Raw genomic sequence first — 25,141 nt, 5'->3', positions numbered from 1 at the left:
TGAATATATGCCATGCATCTCATATTTTAAGTGAATGTTTACACTGTATAAAATGAAAAAAATTACACTGTCCAAATCTGACATCAATTAAAGTGCTCTGCTGCCAATCTCATATTCTTTAGATATAACAAGACAAGAAGAAAAAAAAAGTCAGCCATCTGGAGCGCAGTAGGTTAATGCACTATCTTGACATTTCTAACCAGCATAATTAAGGGCAAAAACACTTTTAAAACAGCACTCTCAAAGGAGTCTGTTATATAATGTACATCTTTGGGAAGAAAAAAAAATTAACAAGAGTCTAACAAAAATACAAAGCCTGTAGATTCCTTGGATTATTTCAAAGTTGGAACACATTTTGAAATAATATTAGATGTTAGCAGATTTTCAGTGTCAAGGAATATAATGAGTTCAGTTTTCAGGGGGAGCAGGATATGGTCCTATGCATTAAAAATGTGAACTTTCAAGAAAGTTCCTGCCTACCAAGTGCTGTGCATATAACAGCGATGACTAATCCCATGTCTAAGAGCTTATATATTCACAAATTATATTAACACATAATATGAACAGACCTAAAAAATTTAACTGACTTAATATTGGGCAACAGTTATGCTGACTGATTATAGAGTAATAGAAAGCTGATTTAAGTCAGTCAGTTACATAGTGCTGTTTGATTATACAAGTGGCTATTTTGTAAATTACATTACATATTACATAATTGTTTTTGAAGATATAACCACAAATTATACTCCACAATACCAAATATATATTTCCACATATGGTTCATAATTAGTGCTTGGTTATTAGCATTATCAACAACATGCTGGGAACAAATGCAAAGCCTTAGCCTTCCTAGACAACTAGTCTCACTGAGCTGCATTCTCGCCTTCTGATTTGTGAAATAGGTTCACACTATGAAGTCCATGATCTTCTAAAAAAACTCCTTCATACTGGCTCTGCAAACTGACTGCTGAGATCACAGGCATGCAACACTGCTTGCAACACATCTCAGTCTTTAGTGTAATGTGTGACACTCCATATATACTTATTATATTAACCCTTAAAGACTGACAAGCAAAGCAATAATTATTCCCATTTTACAAACGAGGAAACTGAGCTCATTACATCCAGAACCTTATCTGAAATTATAAACCTAACTGCCAGTGTCTGGACAAAACACTGAATCAAAATACAATGCTGAGGGATTGTTTCTATCTGAGGCCCATTTCTCTTTTTCTTTTCTTTTTTTTTAATTGGGTATTTTATTTATTTACATTTCAACTGTTATCCCCTTTCCCAGGTTTTTTAATGAGAACATGCATCCAATAAACTTATAAATTTTCTACTTTTCCTCTTTTCTGCTATGTGTCTATCAAGCATGCCCTTGTATATTAAACATACCATGTCCTTAATGGTTCATTATTTTTCTAAATAAGTCTTTACATTATGGATGAGCCATGCATCCTCAAAAACACTGATTTCAGCAATTTCCAAATTTACGTGGGAAAATATCTGTTGTTCAGTTTGTGATAAAAATTGTGTTCCTAGAGGTATAGTTAAACTTCAGTTTGGAATAGGGACTTTTTTTTCCTTAAATTTAATTTTGAACGTTTTAAACTTATGATTACATATCCATCTATTTCCTCCCTCCAACTCCTCTCATGTACCCTTCTAGATCTATTCAAATTCATGGCACCTTTTTTTCTGAAATGGTGTGTGTGTGTGTCTATGTGTGTGTGTGTGTGTGTGTGTGTGTGTGTGTGTGTGTGTGTAGGCACGCACTTTCCTATATATGCTTTCATGTATAACTATTTGGTATTTGACAATCAATTGGTGTGCTCTTCCCTGGGGTAGACTATTTCTCCCTGCAGAAGAATATTTATTTACTGCAACAAAGATTTCAATAAGGAGAACCATTTTGTGAGATATATCATAGAAATTACTAAACTTAGAGATGCACATCTTGGGGCTAATTTGCAGCAATTCAAACAAAATGCTATGCATCATTACTGCTAAATGTGCCAACAACTTTTTCAACTCATCTAAAATATTAGAAAACACTCACTAGATAAACTATCTGATAGAATTTTTAAAACTGATATGATTTTAAATCACAGGACCAGAAAGTGAGATTTAAACAAATAGTAAGAGATGAAATAGTAGTTTCTCAAAAAAAAAATTTACTTGTTTAGTGTAAATATAGTAAAAGGTCTTGGTCCTAAAAATAGAACCAATCTATAGTATTCATATATAATATGTTCTCCCTGCCAAAAAATTTGCATAATAAATAAAAGTAAAGCCTTTGAGTCCTAAGAAAAGTACCTTGCACATATAACGGATGGTTATTCTACCTATAATGCTAGTGATTTCAAAGAAACCATGAGCTCTTATAATACATTCATTTTCATGGAAGCATATAAAACTTACATATTGCTTTTATATTTTTATTTCAGCAAGTGATGTTAATTTGCCCAGTAAAATCTTACTAAGTATCATCTATATACAAAGCACTGGGGAGAAAAAGACAATAATGACACGTGTCATCACATGTGGAAGAATCTAAGAACAGTATTTCTTTGTCATTTGAAAATGTATTCACTTCCCTGGCTTTGTTTGGTTTTTGTTTGTTTGTTTTTGAGAACAGGTCTTCTTCTATATTACTATGCTGACCTAGAACTCAGAAATCCTCCTTCCTTAGTCTCTCAAGGCCTGGGCTAACAGGTATCACACAGTACCATAACTGTTAAGAATGACAATTTAAAACAGGAAAATTATTAATAAAAATGTCCATTCATTAGCCTCAAAATTTCTGTTTATAATTACTACTCATAACAGATTAGAAAAAATGAGAAAAATTGCAGTCTTTGTGAAGACTATGATAAAAAATTTAAAATATATACTATTACTATAAAAGGTATGTATTTGAGAGGCAGACTTTATTTATAGGAAAGCAGATGCTAATGAAAAAATAAAGGTCAAGAATGAAGGTCCTTGAACATCCAACTAATGGCTTTTGATTATTTCTAGCAAAGTGAAGTAACTGAGTGACAGGTTCATACAGTATAAAATGCAAACCAAGAGCAAAGCCCAAAGAAAGGGAACAATATGTGGCTTTTTGCTGGGATTTACATAAAACAGATGGTGGGCTATGGTGGTTTGAATAAAATTGGGACCTACGGCTTCTATATTTAAATGGTCGGTCATTATGGAAAGGAACTATTTGAGAAGGATTAGAAGATGTAGCATTGTTGTAGGAAATGTGTCACTGCTATGAACTTTGAGCTTTAAAAAGCCAAAGTCAGGTCCAATGGTTCTCTCTCTTCCTGCACCATGTCTGCCTGCATGTTGCCACGCTTCTCTCCATGATAATAATGCACTAAACCACCATAAGCCAGTCCCAATTAAATATGCTCCTTTAAAAGAGTTACAGTAAGCCAGGTGGTGGTGGCGCACGCCTGTAATCCCAGCACTTGGGAGGCAGAGGCAGGTGGATTTCTGAGCTCGAGGCCAGCCTGGTCTATAGAGTGAGTTCCAGAACAGCCAGGGCTACACAGAGAAAACCTGTCTCAAAAAAACAAAAACAAACAAACAAACAAAAAGAGTTACTGTGGACATGGTGTGTCTTCATAGAAACAGAACACTGACAGTCATAAGCTAAATTAGAAAGCTGATAACAGAAAACCTGAGAATGGAGAATGGAGAAGAGCAGATGAATTGCAGAAATATTTTACCACATAAAATTATTAGGCATAGAGAACGTACTTAAACAAATATCTGTTTTACATTATTTTATATAATTTATAAAAGCACACTTTATGTAGTAGTTTTCTATCTGTAAGTAATCTACTAGTTTTTTTACTTTCATTTATTTTTTGAATACATATATACACATATTTATGCATACATATTTATATATACATATATGTATATATGCATATGAATTTAAACATACATATATGTATATATATATATATATATATATATACACACACACATATATCCTTTTAAAATTTCTCATGAATTATCAGGTAAGTTCTCCATTACAATGTTGCCCTGGTTCTCTAAACAGCATTACACATTCTTGCATGTTCTTATTTTTCATGATTATACATACACATTTTTGAATTCAATACATTCAACTAAAATGTCTATTTTACTATAATTATAATTGGATAAATTTAAGGAAATTTTATATACTTACAGCCCTTATTTATTTCATCTAGAAATGTATTTTTTTCATTAGTCTATCCCTGAAGCTTTCAGAATGCTCTAAATTTATATGTAGATTTTATAAATCTCATTATATAAATTCTCATCAATTTATACCTTGCTAATATTATGAATGTGCTCTTTTCACTGTTTTTCAACACATTATTGCTACAAAGAAATAACATTAGTGCCTTCTCACTTTAGCAATGAGCATGTACGTATCCAGTTATCTATTGACTTTATCCTCCTAACTCTCACAATTATCACTTTCTTCTGGAAAATAAGTCAAAAGCACAAATGGCTTCAGAATTTTAAATTTCTATTTTAGTGTCATTATCTTCAAATATATTTCTTAAGTTTATTTTCTTGGCTGTTTCAATTAATCTTCACAAAGGCCAATGGAAAGTGAGGTATCATTGACACTTCAGTTACATGTCTCATTTGGTTAATGTTCACCAATGGAAGTTGACGGCTACTTAGAATGGAAGAGGACAGATCGGCAACCAACAAATTGGGAAAAGATCTTCACCAATCCTACATCAGATAGAGGGCTAATATCCAATATATATAAAGAACTCAAGAAGTTAGACTCCAGAAAACCGAACAACCCTATTAAAAAATGGGGTACAGAGTTAAACAAAGAATTCTCACCTGAAGAACTTCGGATGGCGGAGAAGCATCTTAAAAAATGCTCAACTTCATTAGTTATTAGGGAAATGCAAATCAAAACAACCCTAAGATTTCATCTTACACCAGTCAGAATAGCTAAGATTAAAAATTCAGGAGACAGCAGGTGTTGGCAAGGATGTGGAGAAAGAGGAACACTCCTCCACTGCTGGTGGGGTTGCAAATTGGTACAACCACTCTGGAAAGCAGTCTGGCGGTTCCTCCGAAAACTGGGCACCTCACTTCCAGAAGATCCTGCTATACCACTCCTGGGCATATACCCAGAGGATTCCCCACCATGTAATAAGGATACATGCTCTACTATGTTCATAGCAGCCCTATTTATAATTGCCAGATGCTGGAAAGAACCCAGGTATCCCTCAACAGAAGAGTGGATACAAAAAATGTGGTATATCTACACAATGGAGTACTATTCAGCCATTAGAAACAATGAATTCATGAAATTCTTAGGCAAATGGATGGAGCTAGAGAACATCATACTAAGTGAGGTAACCCAGACTCAAAAGGTGAATCATGGTATGCACTCACTAATAAGTGGTTATTAACCTAGAAAACTGGAATACCCAAAACATAATCCACACATCAAATGAGATACAAGAAGAAAGCAGGAGTGGTCCCTGGTTCTGGAAAGACTCAGTGAAGAAGTATAGGGCAAAACCAGAACAGGGAAGTGGGAAGGGGTGGGTGGGAAGACAGGGGAAGAGAAGGGGGCTTACGGGACTTTCGGGGAGTGGGGGGGGCTAGAAAAGGGGAAATCATTTGAAATGTAAATAAATTATATCGAATAAAAAAAAAAAGAATGGAAGAATCAAGTCTCTGTCAGGAACTAGTCCCTAAATAAGTTATACAGTCCACAGTGGTCATCCCTGAACACATGTATTTATGAGCAAAGATACAACAACTCAATAGATTATACATGTGTGTGTAAGGTTAGTAGTTCTGGTGTTCATTCAATACATTACAATTTTCCAGAGATAGCTGATACACATTATGGGAACTATTTTAGAAATGTACAGTTAAATGTATTTTAACTGTCTCAAATAGATATTATGTGTAGAAATTGCTTTGGAACTTTCACTATTATGATAAATCTAGTCTATCATTTGTTCAAGCAATATTTAGAACCTCTGAACATTCTTGAAAATAGGTAGCTGATTATTATTCTAGAGAGTTCATTCCTTGCTGTAAACATGAAATAATTTACAGCCGTAAATGATGTAAAAGAACTTGCAGAAGTTTCAGCGAGTTCTATAGCATATGCTCTCAGAGAGCATTCACATTACACTCATGTAGGATGCATCCAAAATGAAATAGCAAGGCTTTTCAATCTTGCCTTAATTTAAAAACAAAAACAAAACAAAACCATCCTAAATTCAAAAGGATACGTGCTGTTTTCAGTACATTGTCTGGTGACAATGTGCATACCTTTCATTTCACAGGAAATATTGAAAATTCAAATACAAAGGCTCTTGCTTTGTTTCTTATGGTATCACCCCATTGCCACACACCAGAGAGATGCAATGAATACTAGCAAAAGAGAAAATGAGCAGATACAGGCTACCTGAAAGCTTATTATACAGTACCGCCTGCATCTGAAGATTTTCTTATCTCTCATTTAACATTAAAAAGAAGAAATAATTATTCTAAAGTATATAAATCCAACTAATTAAGACTACATTACTTAGAATAATGCCACAAACCTTAAAGCTATGTCATAACAGTTAAATAAGCACTGAAGAAATGAAAGTACCTTGACTTCTACTTTTAAATCTTCTGTAAAGTTTTTAAGACCTAAGCTTACAAATTGAAATTTGGTGCCTATTAGGTGAATATATGGAACAAATAATTAATTTTGAATGATTTGTATCAACATATCAGACACTGAGTCCCCAATAGTAGTTTACTAAAGGACAAGTGGTAGTAGGTATCCTATGAAGAGACATGTGGAAATAGGCAAAGTGATCCCAAATATCTCTCACATTTTGAGCTCTTACACCCTACACTGCATGCACAAACATGTTAATGGATTTGGTTTTGATCTTGATTTGTTTTTCATCATTTTGTTCTTACAGTAGGTGCTAGCACTTGCCCACTTATTGTATTTTCTTCTAAACATTCCAGTTACAGCCAGTTTGCATCTATGTATTATTTCAAAATGTCATTTAAATGAATCTAGATTCCTTAGGTTAAATCTCAAAAAGCTCTAAAATTGCCATATTTCAAGTATTTCCATGATGTTCTAAAGCTTGTAATGTTTAACAATTGCAATCCTTAGATCTGATTATCTCACTTCTCAGATTCATTGGATACAGTTTTAAAACATTAATCTCTAATTCGCCCACACAGAAAAATATTTTTGTACTTTCTTTGTTTATCTAATCTTTACTCATCATTAAAGAGTCAGCTTAAATATCACTTCCTCAGGGAGGGCTTCCCTGTCCTCCCAAATGAGACCTCTCTAATCTGCTGGATGTCTCCTTTAAGCACTTAAGATAATTAAAATGAATATTGCTTTTATATCTGACTCCCTATCATTCTGAGAACAAAGACTAACCATTCTTATTTAGAACAGTCTGTTCATCCAATATTCAATCAAAATACATGCTCAGTAAATAAATACACATTTTTTTCTGTTTTCATTATGCAACATATTTAAAGACCAGAAAGCCACATGTCCCTTGTTGTCATATGTTACAAAATACGGCCCACGCCTAATCTGAAGAATATTACAATGGAAATATTTTGACATTTTAAGCCAAAGTTAGAGCCTCAGTTATCAGTTCAAACTTGGATAAAACATGTTCCATCATGACTTTAATTACATTATAGTTTCACTAACTGATTAAATAAGAAAATACGTCATGCTTTACCAGCATTTCAGAGAAAAACTGAGGAAAAATAAAAATTCTGATTATATGAGAAACCTATCTTAAACAGTGGGTAGAAAGACTGTGTTATTCCTCTAATCAAAATAATGGTCAAAATTTAAAATGCAGAATTATATATAAATGAGGTTCATAATTTTAGTGTTAAAAAGCCCAGATTTAAAGAAAAGAAAACTGCTACAATGCATTCATTTGGTCCCTCTTATTCACCTGAGGCAAAAAGAAAAACAAAAGATTACATTCTAAGTCTGCTGGCTGCTTGTTTCAGATTTTAGTCTTTTTGGTTTTTAACTAATAGCATTTCACTTCAAGTTTGCCACATAAAATCCATAACACAATATTGGCTACACAAGGCAAATGAGGTTTGAGGGTTGGTTTTTTTTCCCATGCATGTCACTATTCTATATATTTTCCTTCATTTCCTCTAACTGGTTAAAAGATGAATGAAGCCATTTGTACATTTGTTGGTTTCTTTACATGTTTTTTTGTGCATCATTAGAATCTCTGATTTGTGATGCAGAAGAAATATCTAGCATCACGGAAAGCCTTAGCTGTGGATTAAAATGAATAAGAACATAGGCATAAATAGGATTTTATCAATACCATTGCACCTATTATTTTCATATATCACATAAGGTGACACAAGTAATGCATTCATTCTTGTGCACAACTATACAAGCTGAAGCTACTCATAATCATTTTAAAAGCACAATTTTTAACTTAAAAAATAAATCTAGAGCTAGTACAGAGATCTTTACTTAGTTGTCAAAAGTAAGCACTAAACATTTAAATCTAAAATATAAGAAGCATCATTAATACTTGGCACCTGATACTTCATTAAACATCACAAACCAGAAAAGATTTCAAAACACAGAATCAAGAAAAGACTATATTCTTAGATGCAATTAAGCCAGCCTAGGTGTCATACCTACTTAGGTAAATAGCAAATAATAAATGTTTCATGATGGGTTGAGTAGTAGTAATACTTCCTTCATAATACTGAAGGAAGGTTTACAGCTATTTCTGGAAATTAAAACCCTAAAATAGAACATAGTCACACATGGGTGTTAATGATTGTACTTAGAAGTATCTTTGCAATGAATATATATGAATAAATTAAAGGGAAATGGCAAATTCTCTAACAAAAGTTACACTATGATGATTAGGTGTTTAAAACAGAAAAAATCCTCTATGGCCCTGCTAAATATAAGTACTGTGATGGTTTCAATAAGACTGGTTAGGAGATGTGGCCTGGTTGGAGACAGTAGATATAGAACTCTCAGCTCTTTCTCCAACACCATGTCTGCCTACATGCTACCATACTTCCTTGCTTCTCACCCTGACGATGACAGAGTAAACCAAGCATGCCCCCAATTAAATGCTTTCTTTATAAGAATCTTTGCGGTCATGCTGTCTCTTCACAGTACTAGAACACTGATAAAGACCAAAATATAAAATGATACCTAAAATCAAGCTTGATGGTGGAAAAAAGAATACCTTGATGTTTAGTGCTTCCATATATAAAATAAATGCTCTAATGAACTATAAGCATATACTTCAGTTAATTTGAGTCTTATACCATGTTTAAATTTTCCTATAACAATTGCTTATAAGACAGTTATATATGAGAAAATATACACAGAAGTCATTAACAGAACAACCTACAATACTTTGCATTCCCATTTCTACCTTCGTAGCCCTCACAATTCTAAAAAAAAAAAAATGACAAAATAATTTATGCAAAATTAATGTCTTCAGGACACATTAGTTTAAACACATAGTCCACGTACCCAAAATACTCGAAGAAATTTCTGGTTATTTGTTCTACGTGTTTTTTTTTCTTTTGTTTTTTTTTATTCGATATATTTTTATTTAAATTTCAAATGATTTCCCCTTTTCTGGCCCCCCCACTCCCCAAAACTCACATAAGCCCCCTTCCTTCCCCCTGTTCTCCCACCCACCCCTTCCCACTTCCCTGTTCTGGTTTTGCCTTATATTGCTACACTGAATCTTTCCAGAACCAGGGGCCACTCCTCCGTTCTTCTTGTACCTCATTTGATGTGTGGATTATATTTTGGGTATTCCAGTTTTCCAGGATAATATCCACTTATCAGTGGGTGCATACCATGATTCACCTTTTGAGTCTGGGTTACCTCACTTAGTATCATGTTCTCTAGCTCCATCCATTTGCCTAAGAATTTCATGAATTCATTGTTTCTAATGGCTGAATAGTACTCCATTGTGTAGATATACCACATTTTTTGCATCCACTCTTCTGTTGAGGGATACCTGGGTTCTTTCCAGCATCTGGCAATTATAAATAGGGCTGCTATGAACATAGTAGAGCATGTATCCTTATTACATGGTGGGGAATCCTCTGGGTATATGCCCAGGAGTGGTATAGCAGGATCTTCTGGAAGTGAGGTGCCCAGTTTTCGGAGGAACCGCCTGACTGATTTCCAGAGTGGTTGTACCAATTTGCAACCCCACCAGCAGTGGAGGAGTGTTCCTCTTTCTCCACACCCTCTCCAACACCTGCTGTCTCCTGAATTTTTAATCTTAGCCATTCTGACTGGTGTGCCTGTTTGGCTATGTATACATAAGTGCAGTTTCCTGTAAAGACCAGTAGAGGGTGGTATATATCCTGGAGCTAGAGTTACAGGCAGATATATGCCACCTGATGTAGGTGATGGAACACAAATGTGGAACCTTTGCAAGAGCAGTATCAACTGTTAAGTTATTCCTGCAGCCCCAACTCTACTAATTTTTTAAATATTCTGTATTGTACAAGAACTAAATGGCTACTTAAGTATCAAGCAATAGAAATGGCCTTATATTCTTTTGTATGATTGTATGTTCTAAGTAACTAGTACTAGTAACTATGTTCTGACAATATTTGGAATATTTGGCTTTCAACCCAAAAGTATTCCAAATTCTGGCATTCATTAGCAAAGATTTTATTAGTTGTCTGAAACTCAACAAATAACAGATGAGAAAATAGAGACAATGGACAATAGAGTGAATAGCATAATGATGATGATGATGATGATGATGAGATAACCATCACGTCAAAAATACTGAAGTAAAAAGAAAATAGTACCACTAAGGCTTGGCTCTATACATATAATATGCATCTCACAGGAAATGATCTATAAGTGACCAAACTAGAAAAATGATATTTTAAGGAAATGAAGCTATTTTACATGCATTGAAAGTATATTGTAAAAAAATCAGAAAGCCATTATTGAAAAGTTAAAGACACAAGTAAATAATGTTCTAGAAAATATTTCTGAGAGTCAAGGAACAACAAATGATAGTTTTCTAGCACTTAAAGAAGTTAAGATTTAGGTACCAGTCTCTCTGACTTGCCCTGATCCCCAAAACTCTAGTGAGGAAAAAAAAATCTTGTCACTATCATTTATCATTTAAGAATCTCTCAACCAAGAGGCTCTGCCCTTTAAGACTCTCTTCAACAATACAGGCTGAGGTAAAAGCATTTATCATAATCTTTCTCTATTCCCTTTCTTCACCCCACCCCAAAAGAAAAAAGAATTATCAGCAAGACAGACATGAAAATTACTTTAAAAGTTTAATGTTGACTGGTTTTACGTAAATGGTCAATTCACTTTCAAAAGGCTCAAAATGCCTCAAATTGTCAGTTCATCCACTGTCTCCATTGATTCAGCAAAAATCCTTTACAATTTCTGCTATAAAAAGTGCACATTGTTAGATATCACCAAAATAAAGGTTTGGAAGATGCCCATCAAATCTATAGACATCACACCCCTAAGTCATATAACTCAGATTAATGTGGGAGAAGACAATATATGAGTTGACATAACAATTAAAATCAAATGATAAATCTCCTATCCCACCTTCTTTACTTAAAATTACTATAGAAGAAATACAAAGACTAAGAGACCAGTCCTGTTTCCTTTGTACAAGTTACTAACCTCATCCTATACCATGACAAGAGAAGATATTAATGCTCAGTAAGTCATCCACATTTCTTTATTACTGTTATGTTTTCAAAGTCAATGTATCACTATATAGCTCAAAAAGGTATTGTATTTCTTACATATCTCAAACTGTCCTCTAATCAGTCATAGTAATGAATGGTGGGCTAAAAGGCAGCATTGCAGCATATTTAAACCCTGTATGTCTAAATTTACTCATGAGCATATTCAAGAGGTAAATTGGAATGGAACAGCACAATTTACTTAAGGAATAGACATTTATCCTTATTTCTTCAATGTGGCCACTAATTGACCATAAATGCATAAAAAATAAATGTACACACCCTGCTATTCAGTGAGGAGCTATCTGTATGAGGCACTTTGGTAAAGAATTTTACACACAATATACTTAGTATTTGTAACAACTTGTATTATAAGCATTGTCACCAACTTTAGAAATGAAGAGACTAATGTGAATTACCAGTAGCCACGCAGTAATAAAGTAGTGACACCAAAAACATTGAGAAAGAGGAGGTGGGAAGTGTTTAAGAGTTAGAAGTTCAAGAGATGGGATAAGAAATGTCATTTCCTGGACTTTGGACAACTATTGCACTCATTCATTCACATCAGCTGCAATTACCTGCACTAGACTCCCACAAAATCAGGCCTATTGACAATTAATGAAGAGGAGGAGAGAGGGAGCTCAAGGATCCCTACAATTTAACTCTTCACTATTGCCTATAGATATATCCTGGGAAATCAGGGTCTTTAGCTGTGTGCCCTTTGCTAAGCACATTAATCTCCACTGAATTTACTTAAAACCTGTAGGTTTCGTGTATGTGCCCAAGGACCAAACACAGTATTTGAACATATATTTACTTTCAAATTACTCAAAGGAAAGTCAAGCAAGCTGGCTAATACCCTAAATTTATTAATAGCTCCATTTAAGTACCCTACCCCCACTAGTAGGTTTAACTAAAAGGACTAATGTTATTTCAACTATGTTGTCAATATTGTTTGTAACTAAAATGGAACCAATATACATTAGAATAGTGCTGCGTAACTAAATATCTCTGAAGACACAAGTCATCAGTTAATAATGTTCTGCTTATAAAGGAAAAAGGGCAGCAAAGCATCTTTCATTTCACTTTGGAGGAAACTCAAAATGCTCTCCAATAATATTTACAGTATTTTCTACTTTGAAAATCTAGAAAAAAAACATACACAATTATGACAGGAATACAAAAAATCTTTTTAGTAGGAGAGGGGTTTTTTTGCCACTAAAAATGTTTAATGATTAACTGCCTCCAGGATAAGCAGGACCAGCCCACATGTAAAATCAGATTAATGACAAACTGAGAAGAAATGTGTTTTCCTTACCAAAGAGTTTTAAGATAAATCTTAAAATATTAGTTTTCACACTTTATAACTACCACAGAATTCTAAGCAGAATATTAAAACCTTATGGCTTTGAAGAGCTCTGGCTTGTGTAACAAATGTTGTGTTCATTGTTTCCAGTGAATGAGGGTGTTAGGGAGGGTGCTAGTATATTGATGAAAAATAACATTCCCACTGCAATAATCAGGAAATTTACCTGGGAGAGGAAACTGGGTGCCAAAAAGCCTTTCTACTATTAATTGGGTTTATATTCTCCAAAAAACAGTTGAAATCAAGCAGTCACCCAACATAGTGCTTAGGAACTGCACTGACAAAATCAAATAAACACCTAGAACTTCAGTCCTTCTACTTCACAGCAACAAATATTTTACTGTCCATATTTGTAAATAAGATTTATATTTTATGTAATTTACTGGTAACAAAAGGCCTATCAAAAATATGGTTTTCTTTTTTTCAAAACGAGTAAAATAAATGAGTGAAGAATATTAACATTATTTAGAACATGTCATGAATATCACACCTTGAAATTCTATATTTAAGGTAGTTTCCTTCATGAAAAATAGTCCACTTTACCTATGTGAAACTCATGTACAATGGAAAAATACACTGATTATGATTTAAATGACTTCAATGTATTTTCATTTTGCATATGTAACCAAGAATTGTGAATGAACATCTTATGTGCTTACTTAAGATAGAGCAGCTCTGAAATTCATTTTTTAGTAGTTTTAAAATATACTTGATAATATAATTAATGAAATAGTACCTAATGCTAAATCAAGAGCAAAATACCATATTAGGCAAATCTGAAGAATAGTATATTCTCAGGGAGTTAGAGAAAAAATGTATTTAAATGCTATTCTCCTGTTTATACTGTCATTTTACAAAGTGATTTGGCCTTTTCCAGCCTATATCACAAATCTCTGGAAACCAAACTCACAGGGTGATGTGAGGACTCCCTGCATTGAGAACTCAATGCTAGGTTTCTTTTCCTTTTCAAATGTTCTTAGATATTTGTAAAATCCTTTCCTATCGACATATTATTGACATGTTAAGTGGTGAAAGCTTTCAAAAATCCACTGGAAAAGTTTGCCTAATATTCTCTACGAAGTAATGCTGTTAGCCCCCTCTCTGCTACCATGCTGCCTTCAGAGAGAGAGAGAGAGAGACAGAGACAGAGAGACAAAGAGATAGAGACAGAGACAGAGAGAGACAGAGAGACAGAGACAGACAAAAAGAGAGGTTAATTCCACATTTTTTACTAATTTACAAGTTTACCTCTATAGTCAACATTTACTAAAACAAAATTTCCTATGAGTGCAATATCAATCATAACCTCTACAAAGCTTTATGTTTAGTAGAATGGAAAAATCAAAATACCAGTACAAATTTGAGGGAAGGAAGAAAGGGATGTCAAGTAAAAGTGCCTATACTTTAATAGGGATCATGAGTATTTCATCTCCTCCAGATAGCAAAGACTTCTACTTTCACCAAAGTATTTATTTCCTTTAAATGTGTACTTTTAAACACAAGAAGGCATTCTTCACTCACACTTGAATTCAAATTTGATATATGACATTTACTAGATGGGTGATCTGAATAACACAATCACTTTAGCAATATTAATTTCATGTCTAAAATGGGAACAGTCCACAACCTATAGATCATTACTGCAATTACTCCACAAAATCCTTTTCGCAAACACCTAGTTGACATTTAATATGTGTCATTTTCCTTATATGGGACTGCTAAATTAGGCATCCTGAAAGAATTCCCACTTATTTTAAATGGCCCAGCAGGGTTCAATATAGTATATTTATATCCATCCCACTAACTTGACTATTTATAAAGAGATACAGAATTACCACAGGATACAAGAAATCTGTAACAAAGTGTTCGGAGAATACAAGAAATTATATTACAATAGAAAGAAGAGACTATATGAGAAGCAGGGATGATACTGCACTTTTAAGAGGATACTGCACTTTTAAGGGAAGATGAACACTGGCAAAATGAACACAGGACTTTAATGCTGCGTGCATGGGCTGTGATAGTGGAAAGGTGAATTTTACATCCAAGAACTCTGTCTTATTGTTCCATACTACAACAAGACAATAAAAAAATGATGACCTTTCTACTTAGGATGGCATTCTGCAGGCACTTATGTAAGATAAGACCTACAATAGAAGGACCCAGTTTCATTCATTTCCCAAATACTTTCCCAATTTTTGTTAGTGAACAGTTACATGAAAAGGTTAACATTAGAGAATAAAACAAAGCATGAAATTAGAAGGAAAGAATGAGAGTGTGTCTAAAATATATGTTGCAAAGGACCTATATCACATTATCAATCAATAAAGAGAAAGGGGGATGATTTTTAATCTAGAGACAAGATGAGTGATTACTGTTCAAAATCTGAAGCAATTGTTTTTGATTAGTGAAACTTTCAAGAGAATGTAGCTTAAATGATTACTAGGACTTTAAAGAAATATATATTCTATTTGTGTAGATTCATTCCTATGTAAAAATACCTAAGCTAGGGAATGTTTACAAAGAAAACTGAAAGCTACAGACCAAGTAGTTACCTTGGGTCAGCATCCAGTGGTACCTCAGGGGAGAACATGTGAGAAGAAATCATACTGACAAAACAAACCAGAGTTCTAAGGGGAAACCAATGTCACTCTTGTAATAACACTCTATTGAGGTGAACTCATTCTTGGTTCCTCAAGAACTTCCATAATCCTTTGTAAAGCAGGGACTTGAATGTCTTAAAGTTCTTCTACTAGGTTCCCTTAAATGTGAGTACCATTTCCCAAAGTAAGCATGCTAAACACCATTCCTACTACACATAAAACACTGGCAGACACTCTCAACCTCTATGCAAACTAAGGCAGGAGCTTCAGACATTTTCTAAATGTCTAAAATAACATGTAACTACTAGGATATCTCAACAGGTAAAAGTACTTAATACACAAGGCTGATAACCTGATATCAATCCTCAGATTCCACAATGGAAGTGAAAATGCAACTCTGAAAATCTGCCATCTGACATCTGTGCCACCACACAAAAGTGCTATATTCACATACACATAAGCACATACAACACAGTAGCAAATAAAACCTGTTAAGGAAGAAACATCAACAGTACCATAATTACTAATAATGTAATGAATAGTTTGAATAAAAAGAAATCCACAAAAGTAAGCATTGTAAAACAAAAGGTCTTTAATGAATGCAGTCTTTATTCCTCATGGACGAAACCAAGCAGTCAAGTACGAGTATGATTTTCTGATAATGCCTTATCAGAGTAGCATTTGTTCCTCCATGAGGAGGTGCTAGAACTGTTCTTAGTGTACACTTTCTTCAGGAAGCCAAGGATAGAAAATAAATCAAGGCTTAATGTCTATACTGCCAAATCTAGTAGCCTCTGGTCACAAACAGGAACCTGCTATTTGAAATACAGCTAGATGGAATTGAAATATGCTATAAATATAAAATACACATCAGATCTTGAAGAGTTAATACAAAAATGATGTGATATATCTTTTCAGTAATTTTACATTGACTAGATACTGAAATTGCAATATACTAGAGGTATAAGATTAAATAAACTGTATTATTAACATGAATTTTGAATATTTCTTTTTATTTCTTAGCTGTAGTTTCTAGAAATTTTTAAATTACATATGTGGCTTACATTATATTTCTTGTAGACAGTTCACTCTGCTGCAGATGAAAATTTTGCATTCCTTCTGGTATGATATTCTATGATAAGATTTCACTGTCCAAGTATAACTAGGTCTTGCATGTTTGTGGCAGTAATAAAAATCTAAAAATTGAGATCCAAACAAAGAAGATTGACACTAAATACTAAGCTGATATTAATTACCTCAAAATACAAAAGAATGTTATGAGCATCAACACTCATGTTGGGAAAATGAAATTTAAGTGCATTACTTAAAAGCATTGGATTGACAGGATAAAAGAAAAGTTCATGCCCAAGGTAAAGTATTCATTGCTGCAATCACATTTTCAAGTTAATGGTAAAGATAATTTGACAAAATTTAGGTGTCTCATTGTTTTAGTAATTTAATTGTTCTAGAAAACACTCCCTGGAAAAATGGAAAATAAAATCTCTTGAAATTACAAACAGCAATGTACCATTTTTCTCAACTAAACCAGGACGGGCAGAATAACATGGTCAGGGAGATCCTAAAGTATTTTATTTTATTTCCAGAATACAGACAGGACAGTTGAGTTATAAAATGTAGAAGCACTTTATCCTAAATTATAGCTGAAAGGTGAATGCTTGGGCAACAGGTTATAGGAACAGAAAGGCACTCAGGTGCAATGAAAGAGAGATGGAAACATTTAGGTAAAGGAGACGGGAATTCTATGATATTGAACAAAGGCTTCCATACTAAACCCAGACAGGCAGTTTAAATCTAGTTGGTTCAACTCCAAACCCAATGGTGTGCATGCATATATGTAGTCAAATTGCTGAGTGCATAATTCACACCTGCTTCCTTATAAAGTACACCAGAGTGCATTTATCCAAAGTTATACTTATCTATATTCCTTTGCCCTGCTAACTTGGTTCATATATCTCCTCTGTGTAATTTGTCTGAAATATCCCTATATGAGCACATCTTAGAAAATCCAACAGGGCATATAATATCAATACACTTTGCAATTTGAGGGGTTTCCTTTCTTCTAATTAACAAATTAGAGTTATATGAAGCTATCAGGATTCTGGAGCATAGGTAAAATTTTGATGATAAACACTAGAATCCAAAATTTCTGTCAAGAGAAGCACCTTCTCTGATAGCACATTTAAATACTGACTTAGGGAAATTCATTACAATTCTGTATAAGCTTAGCTCCAATATTAGAAACATGCCTCTAGGCTCATTTATACAAGAATTTCTTATTCAGCATCTCAGCTGCACAGGTTTCCACACAGAAATGAGCAGGTACAAATGGTTAGGGCTTCATAATGAGTCAACATTAACATAATTACTTTCCATTTCATCTATTATGGTACACTGTTTGACTCTCTCATTTCTTTTCATTTCAATCATTCCTTTAGAACACCCACAAGGCCCTGTTAAAGAAATGAGACTTTAGAGGCTATACTATAGAAACTGAGGTGAGCTAAATAGTTTTGTAATTTTCCCTCAGAAATTATCAAACATTCCACAGTAACAGAAATGGTGTCATTTTGTACTCTACTACAATATTTCCATCTCTTAAAATAATGTATACAATTAGATAACAACATGAAAGTTATTTACACTGCCATCACAAAATCTGAGTATAAAATAACCAGCCTATTTTGCTTTTGAACAAACAGACCTTAATCATCCAAACTTGCCATTGCTGAAACATTTTTTGAAGAGTATTTTTTGGATGAAGAAATTATCTCCAGGGATAGTTTATACTATGATACATCTCATTGTTTTATATTTTAAGGCCAGGATATGATCAATTCAGTTATTCATTTATCAAACTTAAGGCAAAAAATTGCTATTTCCAAAGACTATTTCTATATTCAAAATATCAAGATTTAATACCATCAAGAGTATTCAAGATAAATATTACTGAAGTTCATATATAAGCACAGAGCTCATCACAGAGGAACTAACCAGTCAGCTTATTTAAATTAACAGTCAGACTCTCCCGAGTTGAAACTTAAAAGATTATAAGGTCAACTTCCAAGAACACACTGAGGGGATCTGATGAATAGAATCATGTGAAATAATAGTAGCATGTAGCTAATAATAATTAAGGGATCAGTAGATAAATATATTGTGTTTATATTGTAGAAAACAAAATTAAAAAATCATACATGCAAAACCTAAGAATGGACACAGATTTGATACACTGACAATAATTTTTCCAATAACACAATTATTCTATATTTATGTCTTTCTACCCCAAATACTCAAAGAATATCACTAAAAGAGATATTAGAGTTCAATAAAGACTCTGGCAAAACTTTCTTCAAGATATGGCAGAGGCATTGGACTCATGAATTTACATAGTAGCTGTGTTTGCTTGAACAAAGCCAACAATACATCATGGAATGAAGACCGCACCCTTAGGTGGGCTATTGAAAGATGGCCTTGAAAGGAATCAGCTCTACTTATGGGCATGGTTGCTGGCAAGTTGACTATACTGCAGTGGGTGCTGTATGCCCATGTGTGTACGGAAAGCACTAATTGGACACAATGGTTTATAAGAAAAAAGAAAAAATCCAAAGGAGGTCATGAGACTTCACAGGTGCAACTTCCCTCTCAACAATATGATTACTTGAACACAATCAATGTTATAAGAATAGCTCACATGCCAACAAAGACAAGGGGAATTCCACATGGTCCCACCACTAGATGACTAGTTACTGATACTCCTTGTCTACAGGGATAGAGAAAAATAAATCTCCCTCAGGGATTAGCTCCCACATAGGTTGTCTATTTCCAATTCCTCAGCCCTATACTCATGTATATACACGAAAAAATAAATGGATACAAGAGAATATATATGTTTGTGTATATGTGCATGTGTGTATATACAAACATATATATGTAACAATAAAAGAAGAATTCATGAATTTGGGAAAAGGGACATAGGAAAAGTTGGAATAGGGGTTAAAGGGATATAGATGCAATATCCATGTAGGATGTTCTCAAAAAAATAAAATTATCAAAGTTAAAAATGGAAGACATGAAGTTGGGAGCAGACTGATGACCAGAAAGATATAAGGGGAAATAAATAGGTTGTATGCATTTATGAAATTCTCAAAAGAAAATAAAATTGTGTGTGAATAAGTTTCATTATTCTCTGAAAGTAGCATAGACATTTTTATAACCAAAATCCAATTGATCTTTCTATCTAAAGACATTGACTCAAAATGTAAACTAGCTACAACTCTCAGCAATATTCTAGCCACCAAAACAGAAACAAAGAAAATCTTGCCTCTACTTATAAAGTGTTGATTATTATCTCTTATTTATGCATAGGAATAGCTGGTCTATTATGTGAATTTAGGATATTTGAACTCAGATCCAATCCATAATGTGTCGAAATTCATAAGTAGTTACTGGGCTTTTGTTGTTTTATTTTCAACTTTGAGGATTCTTCATTTTACCTGGAAATTTTTTAACAGCTATTCTTTTAGCAATACACACAAATCACTAAGTAATAAGATGCAAACATGTTCAAACATGAAGATATGTATAAAGATCGTTTGGAAACCAGTCATTACCTAACATGTTTGATAGCTCCTATTTTCATATACATATTTTACTTAATTAAATGATAAAACAATTAAAGGTAAAATAGAAAATAGCTAAAATACTAATTGTCTTCTCAGTGACATCATTTGACTGACAAACCCAAGAAAAAGGATACAATAGCTATGTACTTTATTTTTCCTCAGTTTCAACTATATCTCCATCTTTATCTAAAACTAATAATGTGCCTGTGATAGGAGGATAAGAAAAACAGAGCTATCATGCAAAATAATACTTTGCAACTGTTTTATTTTCTATTCAGCAATGACTATAAAAATTTAGTCTAGGTCAGCCTGATTAGTTAGCCTATCAGAGGAAAGAACAGTTAGTCATGAATTATATTCATTAAATTATGCAAAATCTGGGACTGTTTTGCTAATAAACTAAAATATAACAAGGTATATAATTATATGAAAATCAATACAGCTTTGAGAATGGTCATTAATCATGAAAAATTTATTGCATATCCTAACAGCATTTTATGAGTACCTTGACGTATTATTAACAACATTTCTCTAAATTTTAGATTATATAATTCTACAAGGACCAACTTAGATCATAAGTTCATGTCTGGCTTTCATGGCCTTTACCATGGGCATGAGTGAAATCCCATCAATAAAAGACTGGAACAATTACAAAATCTAGGCTGCTGATCAGGTACTGTCTTTGTCCACCACCTTTCCATGAACAACAGAAAATCTTCTATAGATCTCTCTGATATAACATTAGCATTGATTACATGATGAAAGAGCAATCACTACAAAAAGTCCTTCTCATTGGGAAAGCTCTAAAATCATAAAACATGAATTTCCACAAAAAACAATCATTTTGTGGGATTTATAATGCCCTTTTGCAGTTACTCGCAGGAGCGATGTAAGAGGGGAGAGACTCTATTCTTTGTCTCAGAAGGACATTGTTTAAGCATTAATTTGGTTTATGTAGTAAAACACGTGGAACCTAGCATGTAATAATTGTTCAATATTATTTTTTTCTTAATTTCTAGGATATTTACTATGGATTGTATCAGTTCCCTCAAGACTATATTCATAAAAATTCTTTTGTTTGTCCTTTTACAAGAGAACTTTTTATTTTTTATTTTTTATTTGATACCTTATTTACATTTCAAATGTTATCCCCTTTCCTCATTTGCCCTCCAAAATCTCTCTGTACCAGACCCCCTGTCTCTGCTCCCTAACCCATCCACTCACGCTTCCCTGTCCTGACATTTCCCTACACTGGTCAAGGAACCTTCACAGGACCAAGGAACTCTCCTCTCACTGATGTCTAACAAGGCCATTCTCTGTTACATGTGCATCTGGAGCAATGGGTCCCTCCACATGTACTCTTTGCTTGGTGTTTTAGTCCCTGGGAACTCAGGGCCTACTGGTTGCTATTCCTCTTATGGGGCTGCAAACCCGTTCAGCTCCTTGGGTCTGTTCTTTAGCTCCTCCATTGGGGATCATGTGCTCAGTCCAATGGTTGGCTGTGAGCATTCACTTCTGTATTTGTCAGACACTGGCAGGGCCTCTCAGGAGACAGATATATCAGGCTCCTTTCAGCAACCACTTGGCATCCACAATAGTGTCTGGGCTTAGTAACTGTATATGGGCTGGATCTACAAGTGGAGCCATCTCTGCATGGCCTTTCATTCAGTCTCTGTTCCATACTTCATCTTTTATCTCCTCCCGTGAGTATTTTGTTCCCCCTTCTAAGAAAAACCTGAGTATCCATACTTTGGTCTTCCTTCTTCTTGAGCTTCATGTGGTCTGTGAATTGTATCTTGGGTATTCCAAGCTTCTGGGCTAATATCCACTTAGCAGTTAATGCATACCATGTGTGTTCTTTTGTGATTGGGTTACCTCACTCAGGATGATATTTTCTACTTCCATCTCTTTGCCTAAGAATTTCATGAATTCATTGTTTTTAATAGCTGAATAGTATTCCATTGTGTAAATATACCACATTTTCTGCAGTCATTCCTCCGTTGAGGGCCATGTGGTTTATTTGCAGCTTCTGGCTATTATAATTAAGGCTACTATGAACTTAGTAGAGCATGTGTCCTTATTACATGCCATATTCTGGTTATATGCTCAGGAGCAGTATAGCTGGGGCCTCAGGTCAGACTATCTGAGGAACCTCCAGACTGATTTCCAGAGTGGTTTTACCAGCTTGCAATCCCACCAACAATGGAGAAGTGTTCGTTTTTCCCCACATCCTCTCCAGCATCGGCTGCCAACCTGAGTTTTTCATCTTAGCCATTCTGACTTTTGTGAGGTGGAATCTCAAGGTTGTTTTGATTTGCACTGCCCTGAAGACTATGGATGTCGAACATTTTTTTAGGTGCTTCTCAGCCATTTGGTATTTCTCAGTTGAGAATTCTCTGTTTAGCTCTGTACCTCATCTTTTAATATGGTTATTTGGTTTACTGGAGTCTACTTTCTTGAGTTCTTTGTATATATTGGATATTAGTCCTCTACAAGTAAAATGCCCCATTTGTTTCTCAGCAGATCAAAAAGTAAAACATAAGATTTTCCTTGAAATAGAGAACTTTGACGTTATTTTTTTATTCCTTGTATATATTGTAGAAGAAAATAACTTAGTCTATACAGGTATGGATTGACCTCTCATGCATACAAAAATACGTGTGCATCCATGTAAGCATGTACACACAGAAACACACACAGATAAAAAGGAAATACAACAGAATATGGAACCTTGTGCATTGGATGTTCTTTTGCATTATGTTGATTTTGATATATATGTGAATAGCAATATTTGACCATTTTCTTAAGGATATTAATCATATATAAACAATTAATAATGGTGAAAATATAGAATAACTAGAAGCTTGAGGAATGGAAATTTATGACAGCTATTTCAAAAAATAATTCTTCATGATACATCTAAATTTGTATGCAGCAAATAAAATATACAAAATAACAAGAAAAAGTAAATGTATACTTATGAGGCAGTACAAACAATAGAAAGCTAAAGGGATGTGATCTCCACCTAAAATCAATACTTCTCCAATTGTTTGCAGATGATCTAAAACTGTATGTTTTTATTTATCTCAAAGTAATTTGACAAGAACTATTATATAAAACTTCTAACATTTTCACTTAAAATCATTTTTTACCTTACTCTCTAAGCAGAATGAAAACTAAAAATTTCTCAGCCCAGAAAAGCCCTGGAATAACTGCCAAGAGCAAATTTATAAGGTCATGGAAAGGTCGCTAATATTTATTCAAAAATATATTATGCTGCATATGTCATATTACTATCCAAGTGAAAAGCAATATAAAAATATATCTGTGGTCTGCTCATACAGGCTTGGCAATAACTACCCAGAAGATTTTGTAACTAGCAAGCCCAAAATCTTTGCCAAACTAACCTCTTCTACAGGATATTTATTTTTAATTTCAGTATTGATCTGGAGACAAGATGAATCTCAGTGGTAGAGAGAGTACTTGCCTAGTAAGTGAGAGGATCTTGGTTTCATTCTCATCGCACCCCTCACTCTACCTCTCCCACTCACCCCTCCAACTCCCCTCTCCATATCACTGTCTGTCTCTCTCCCTTCATCCCTCCCTCTCTCCCTCACTCACATACACATAAATAAACATTTTGATATTAATATTCATATGCATGTACTTCACTCACTAGTCCTTCATCCAAAAATATTCTACATATTACTAATGGCTAAATTACATTATATATGTATTTGATATATACTAAGGTCATCACAACTTGATTAATTGTAATAGTATTTGCCATGGAATTTTATCAAAGTATATATGGAGAGCAGGGCAAAAACAATTGTATATTGTTATAAAAATAATATATGAACATTGAAAATAAAGTATATGCAAAGGTATAATGCAAAAGGCCAATATTTCGCAATGCATAGTTATATATATATATATAATCTGGGTTACAGAAAAGGTAGTGAAAACTGGTCTACATAGTACGACTGAGTTTCTCATATACACAAACGTACATGTACATGCATGCACACATACACACAGAAGGCACAGACAGAGGAACATAGCACATAGATATACACACAAAACACACATACACACTCACACACACACCATGCAATTAATCCACTTCCAAGAAAAAACTTACGAACTTCATTCATAGTCCAGTATAGTCAAATAGACCTATTAAGAACATACTATATATGAACTGGTGGTCCCATGAAGACTATAATGGGCCAGACAATTTATCACCTATGTATCATCAGAATAAAACTTATTATTAATGTTTTTTTGCAATCTTGTCATAAAAAAAACCCTCCTATATCTTACATGCATGAAAAAATAGCAAGTACAAGAATGCAAAATCCTTAATACCTGGCTATAAATGACTGTTGCTAGTTTATAAAACTGCTATACAATAGTTTAATTGTTAGTATACTAAAAACTATTAAATAGAAGTTAACTGTAAAATAATGTAAAGTAGAATTTTCAAGAGGAATTCTAGAAGGCGGCACAGTTAGAAGTGAAGACAATGAATGCTATGCATGTTATAGACCTTGACAGTCTACTACTGGAACAATATGTCACGGTGATAGGTGGTGATATTAAATTGACCTTGACTAGGCCCAGTATAATGCTGTTTGCATTTTATTTTTAACAAAAAAGTATAGAAAGAAAAAAATTAAAAATGGGTATTCCTGGAAGTCTGGGTTTCTCTAAGTATGCTGTAGGACATC

At 33.9% G+C, this 25,141-nt stretch overlaps 1 protein-coding gene across 3 annotated transcripts in view; it reads right to left on the bottom strand.

Moving 5' to 3' along the window:
- Positions 1-25,141, bottom strand: part of Diaph2 (diaphanous related formin 2) — a 714,153-nt gene that overhangs the window by 566,812 nt on the left and 122,200 nt on the right. The gene's annotated exons all lie outside the window — the stretch shown is intronic.

Source organism: Apodemus sylvaticus, chromosome X (genome assembly GCF_947179515.1).
Source record: "Apodemus sylvaticus chromosome X, mApoSyl1.1, whole genome shotgun sequence".
Lineage (NCBI taxonomy): Eukaryota > Metazoa > Chordata > Mammalia > Rodentia > Muridae > Apodemus > Apodemus sylvaticus.
The sequence above is the reverse complement of the archived record's forward strand: the minus strand, read 5'-3'. Positions and strand labels throughout refer to the sequence as shown.